Below are 6,447 nucleotides of genomic sequence, written 5' to 3'. Positions count from 1 at the left end.
GCAGGAGCCTTGCCAAAACACTCAAATGACCTGTTTTGTTGGAAGGATGAGGGAATCTGAGTTAGAATCTAGTTCAATAAAAAAGGAAAGGGCCACATCTTAGACTCAGCCCCGTAAGAGCCATAGAGACGGTAGAAAGTACTTCCATATTTTCCATTCAACAAACCAGATGGTAAGAAATGTAAAATCAAACTTATTATGAGAAGACAGAAGAAACACATTTAAATGGCTGTTTTCATGTATGTGCAGCATGACATTGATGAAAATGCGAATTATAGTTGCTAAAAGGAGGATCTTTCACCAAGACATGTCTTTGGTTACACGGTTCAACATTCTTGTTTTGGTCCGACACTAGAAGAAAGTCCATGTGACATGTTAGTGGCTTGATCAGTCTTTGAAAATTAATGCCTGAACCAAAGGCTGTCGAAAGGCTCTCCTTTTCTCTTGGCCTTTAAAAGAAATATATTAATTTGCACATCACGTCATTTCTCGGCATCTAGGCTGCCATCTTCCATTCTCCCTTGGAAAAAGAATTATCTAGAATGCCCACAACTGTGACCGTCACTGTCATTTCTCGCAGATTTTTTTTTTTTTTTGGCCCCAGCAGTACATGTCCCTAGTGCCTTCTCGTTAATAAAACCAGTCCTCGACATGTGGCAGCTTCAATTCTAACCATCCTTCTTTGCTACCCAAATATGCCTTCCACTCTCCCGATTGGTTCGCAAGTGACCCCCCAAACCTAATTAAACTGAATTCTATCCCTCTTCTCCCCAGGGAGCAGAGAAGCATGCCAGCCCTTCATCTTCCCCATTTCTCTTCCTCTCCACAGTCTGGGACGAACTCTCTGGAGACATCCTCCTCTTGTCTAGGGCACTGCAATCACCGGTTTCCTCAAGCAGAATTCTGCCTGAAATGATGGGGTGTGTTTTTCATTTGAAATGAGTCCACATCTGGGACTCACTTAGCTTGATTTGGGCAGCCCTGTGTTTCTGATCCAAAAAAACAAAACAAAATAAAAATGTGAAAATAAGCCTGTTTTTTGTTCCCTCCTTTTGGTGTGGATTGATTTTTTACTTCCGTTTGATTTAGCTTCCAAGGAAAAAAGAAGAGAGGAAGAGAGAGAGAGAAAAATGAATAGTGAATCGACTTGGCTTCATGACCACCTTCCCTTGTTGGATGACTAGGTCTTGCATATGTGCGCTGATTGAATTATTCCACTTCCACCGTGAGGGAGAAGGCAAGGATGAAGTCTTTCTTCTGATTGCTGTCCCTTTGGGTTTCCTGCCCAGGAAAAATGGTGCAGGATGAAGGGGAGGTTATTAGAAACCACAAAGAAGCAAAAGTAACTCATATATTTGGATTCGATCTTGACTGGCTTGAGTTACTGGGTTAAATAGTTGGAGCTTTATTCAAGGGGAAAGCCCTTGAAGATATTTGGGTACAGAAAACATGCAGTGAATCCCGTTTCCTGGGATATGTAGGTGATGGACCCAATATTACAAAATTTATACATAAAAATCAGTTGTACGTATGGGATGTGGAGTGATGTGTAGAAATATTATTTACATTGTTAAAAATTCATTTTTCCACAAGAATACATTATAATTCTTTTAAAAAATAGCTAAACCCTGTACTTAAAAGTCTATCTAATTTGCCTCAAAATGAGTGATACATATCATTTTATTAGTTTTTTATAGCTAAACCCTCTACTTAAGATTTTATCTAGTTTATAAAAGATGAGTGACATGTATTATTTTACTATAGTTTGTACTAAGTCCCTACTTAAAATTATACCTAATTTTTCAAAAATGAGTGACATATATCCTTTTAACATAGTTTTCTAAATAGCTAACCCCTTACTTAAAATGTGTATTACATTTTCATAAAATCAAGTGATGTACAGTTTTTTTAAAAAAAGAAATTTGTCTAAAATGTGAATTAATCTTTGAGTCACAAAAATTAGTTTAATTTTCAATTGGGAAAAAAATCTGGTAAATGCCTTATGCGTGAGAACACACACACACACACTTTTGGATATAATCTGCCTGAATTGCACATGTCACAGAGCACTTTGGACATGAAGTTTATGTATTACTATTGCACTCGATAATTATTTGCATTTTTATTATTAAATAACAGGAAGAGTGAAGAATGCAGGGCTGGAGATTGCAGCATTAACCAGATTTGAGTTCAAACACATTTCCAGAGTTACCAGCTCTGTCGTCTTGGGAATATTACTTAATCTCATACATAAAAATAGTGTCTATCTTATAGAGCCCTTTCAAGGATTAAATGAATTAATACCTGGTGCTTGATACATTTTTACAATTTATTATTTCAGAATCAGAATTACAATTAAATATGATGAAATAAAATAATGTATTTAAGCATTTAATAGAATTCCTGGAATTCAATAAATATTCAATAACTTTTTAGGGGCCTAGCCAAAGAAATAATCAACCCAGACATGAGTACATTTAATGGAAAACAAGGGTTACATCAACTGAGACAAGCCTATAATCAGGACAGAAAATAGCAGAGTTTAAGCCCCTGTAACCAAGAGAACTGAATTTGACTTTTGTGGCAGAACCAAAATTTCAGACTGAGTTAGATCATCTTTGGGAATAAAATCATCCAGTCATCATGTCAGAGAACTCTTCAGACGCTTTGAATGATGCTTTTAGCTACCATCTTAAGTGCTTAATGTATGTTTTAAGCTCGCAACATGTATTAATTTCGTTAATGCCCACAAAAGCCCTGTAAGACTGGTACTGTTATTAGCCCCATTTCACAGATGAGAGCACAAAGAAGTTCGTGACTTGCCTAGTTAGCTGCAGAGCTGAAGCCAACACTGGTGCCTGCACTTAATCATCACATTTACTTCCTTCCAATGTATTTGCTTTGTGATCGATTCTGGCAGAAGAAAGCCATTTATTTTGTAGATAAAAGAGGGAAATAACCTAAAATTGGCATTCCAGGCACCTGAAGGGAGGGAAAAAAGAATGCATTGGAAGTCATTTTGGAAGAGGGGGCTAAAGACATCTTGATAAGCTGCAACCTTTTACTGGTCCCAGAGGCCAGGAGGAGAGCTCCATACTAAATGGGGGTAAAAATATCCAATAGGAGGACTTCATACTGAATGGCTACAAACCAAGCCAGTAGGAAGAGTTTTCATTAAATGGTGCCAAATCAGTCCAATGAGTGTAGTATACTAAAGAGAATAATTCAATCTGATTTTCTCTTTTAGAACTTGCTTACTGAATCCTAGAAACAGAAGAGAAAGGATGCTTACTTCCAGGTAACAGCTCTTTGATTTATTCAGTAAATATTTACTGGGGCCTGCTCTCTGCCTATCTACAAAGCCTGGGCTGGACACAGGGGTGGGGTGGGGCAGGGTGGGGGACAAGGAGGGAGCTATGAGCAAGACATCTGGGCTCCTACCGTCATGGAGTTTGCAGTCTAGTAGAAGAAACATACTGAAAATCTTTCATTTATGTAAGCTTCAGGCAAGTGCATGTGAAGAAGTCGTCTTAGGTTAGCATAAAAGTGTAAATACGGCGAGGTGATATGCAAACTACCTAACAACCAGAGCAGCCTATCACCAATTAGTACTGATTAGAGGCTTAAACAATTTGCCCACCCTTGGAAGGTGAGTTCTATCATGGTGGGACTAGTTAGCAGGGGACTTTGGAAGTGAGCTTTCTTTTTAAAATTAAACTTATTTTGAGATAATTGTAGTGTTAAAAGTTGGCCTGAGGATGCCCCTGTGCTTCAAGTCCCTATGCAATAAACTGCAACCTGAGTGTGTAAAGAAACTGAAAGCCCATTAGGAGCATATTGTGTTGCCACCTGCTGAATCTCAGCCAATCACAGCAGCCGAGCTTCAGCCAATAGGAAGTGGGCAACTGATCGGACCATGTCCCACAAGGCAACCACAGAAGTGTAACCGATGGTGCTGTTTCTGTATCACACTTGTGGATTCCCCACCCAATTGTGGACGGGAGCTCTCTGAACCTCTTCTGGTTCTGAGGGCTGGCGGATTAACAAATGGTTCTTTTGCTCATTAAATGCTGTTAAATTTAATTCTTCTAAAGTTTTATTTTTCTTTTTAACAAAAGTCACATACAGTTCTAAGAAGTACTCCAGAGAGATTCTATGTACCCTTCATTCAGTTTCCTCATAACATCTTGCAGAAGTATAGTACATGCCACATCCTGGGAACTCAAATATGTTTAAAAATAAAATTGAAACTAAATTTTGAATAGGCGATTTATGCACACAGAGAAAAAGTGAAAATTAACAAAAGGGGAGATAGGGAAAAAGTGAGTCTCTTCCTGTGCCTTTCAGACACCTTATTGTTCTCCCTGGAGTCAATGTTGTAACAATTTTCTTGCCTATTCTTTCTTAAATGCTTTATGAATTTACACATATTATGTTTCTCTATTTGGGTATGTGTGTATATTTTTTCTCCATACATTGAGAGCGTACTATATTCACAATTATGAATTGTTTTGTTTAATCACTTTTTTCTTTTTTTCTGTAGAGATAGGGCTCTCATTATGTTTCCCAGACTTGTCTTGAACTCCTCCTTGCCTCAAGCAATCCTCCCCCCTAGTCTCCCAAAGTGCCTAGATTACAGGTGTGAGCCATCAAACCCTGTATGTTCTATTTACTTAATTAATTAATTGATCTTTCTTGTCAGAGTCTCACTCTGTCACCCAGTCTAGAGTACAGTGGCAGGATCACAGTTCACTGCAGCCTTGACTTTCTGGGCTCAGGCAATCCTTCTACCTCCACCTCCCAAGTAGCTGGGACTACAGGCATAAGCCACCAACCCTGGCTATTTAAAAAAAAAAAATTGTCAAGATGGAGTCTTTCTGTTGTTGCCTAGGCTGGTCTTGAACTCCGAGAATCAAGCAATCCTCCCACCTTGGCTTCCCAAACTGCTGGGATTACAGCAGTGGAATTGAGGTTGTTTCATATATCCTGTAAAAACAGGGTGGAAGGGCATTCTTGGCAGAAGGAACAACATGGGCCAAGGTTCAAAGACAGGAAGGACACTGATCATTCAAGAAAGAGGGAGGGCGCTGTGTCCAAAAGGAAAGGAAGGAGGAGGGGGTGACCAGGTGCATAGTGGTTCTGAGGGACTGTGAACTTGCTCACGTTGTCCATATGGCCCATGTCTTGAGGTTCAGAGTCACCGTATGCCTGATGTAGAACCTTTCCCTGCCGATCAACTCCTTCCAGGGACCTGCCTGATGCAGAGAAACTACATGTTCCCTGATCCTGGAGGACAGAGCTCACCAAGAGAATTGCTGGTTTCTGCAAAGCCCACGTTCTTTCTTCAGCCCCTCCCCCAAGACTTTTTCCATCCTCTACTGGCCTTCTCAGAGAGCCAAGCATATGAAAAAGAGGAATGACTGGGGAGGGCAATTTCCATCTTTTTTTTTTGCTTCAATTTGCAAGAGACAGCAAGATGGGAAAAATGTGCCTCTGATTATGACCCCTCTGTGCTTCCTAAAAGCTTCTTTCTCAACTTTTAAGTCTCCTCAAGTTACAAACCCTCTCTTTTTCTTTTCCCTGTTCTTTTTTCCTCTATTTAAACTAATCTAAAAAAGCTATAAAAAGCCTCTGACACTATAAATTCCCCTGTAAACCCTGGTTTTATGAGTTTAATTGCCCCTTTTTACTGTGCTGCGTGCCTGGGTCCCGAAACACTTCAGTTTTGCAGGACAAGTTCAAATTCATAGCAAGAGCCTGGGCCACGCTGCCATGGGGTTTTGAACTCTGGGAGCCCATAAGGCAACTGGTTCTGGCCTTGACTGAGCAGATCTTTCTCGAGAAGCTCCCAATTGCTCAGGACCAAGATGAGACTTGATCCTGTGTGAGAAAATAGTCACGTTCTTAGAGAACGCCGTCTCCACAGTCCCCTGAAAACCCAGAATTAGTTCTAATCAGAGAGAACTCCTCTAAAGGCAACATCAACAACACTGCAGTCACATTTATCAAGTGCTACTAGTTGTGCAAAATTAATTTTATGTGCACAATCCTCACTATAACCTTGTGTTTGGGACCATTATTGTCACACTTATTATAAGAGGAGACACTTAGGTTCAGATATTGAAGCCAGTTGCCTGAGCTTACATAACGGGACCAAGACTACCATGAGGAGGGTGAGGCATTCACCTTGGACAGAAAATTTAGGAGCACCAAACACCTCAATAATCAATGATATCTGAATGCAATATTTTAACAAAATTAAGCAGACAAACAGTGACCTGCAAGCCAGTCACTTGATTTTATAAATAAACTTTTATTAAAACCAGGGCCGGGTTTAGGATGAGGCAAGTGGGGCTGAGAGGTACAAATGCAGGGCTAGGTCCTGTCTTCGTAAATCTCTCAATATTTTCTTCATCATGCATTCTTTTTATTTTTAATTTTGATTTT

The sequence above is a fragment of the Carlito syrichta genome, unplaced genomic scaffold, assembly GCF_000164805.1.
Source record: "Carlito syrichta isolate Samal-C Ts95f unplaced genomic scaffold, Tarsius_syrichta-2.0.1 Scaffold314745, whole genome shotgun sequence".
Lineage (NCBI taxonomy): Eukaryota > Metazoa > Chordata > Mammalia > Primates > Tarsiidae > Carlito > Carlito syrichta.
Note: the sequence above shows the minus strand (reverse complement) of the source record.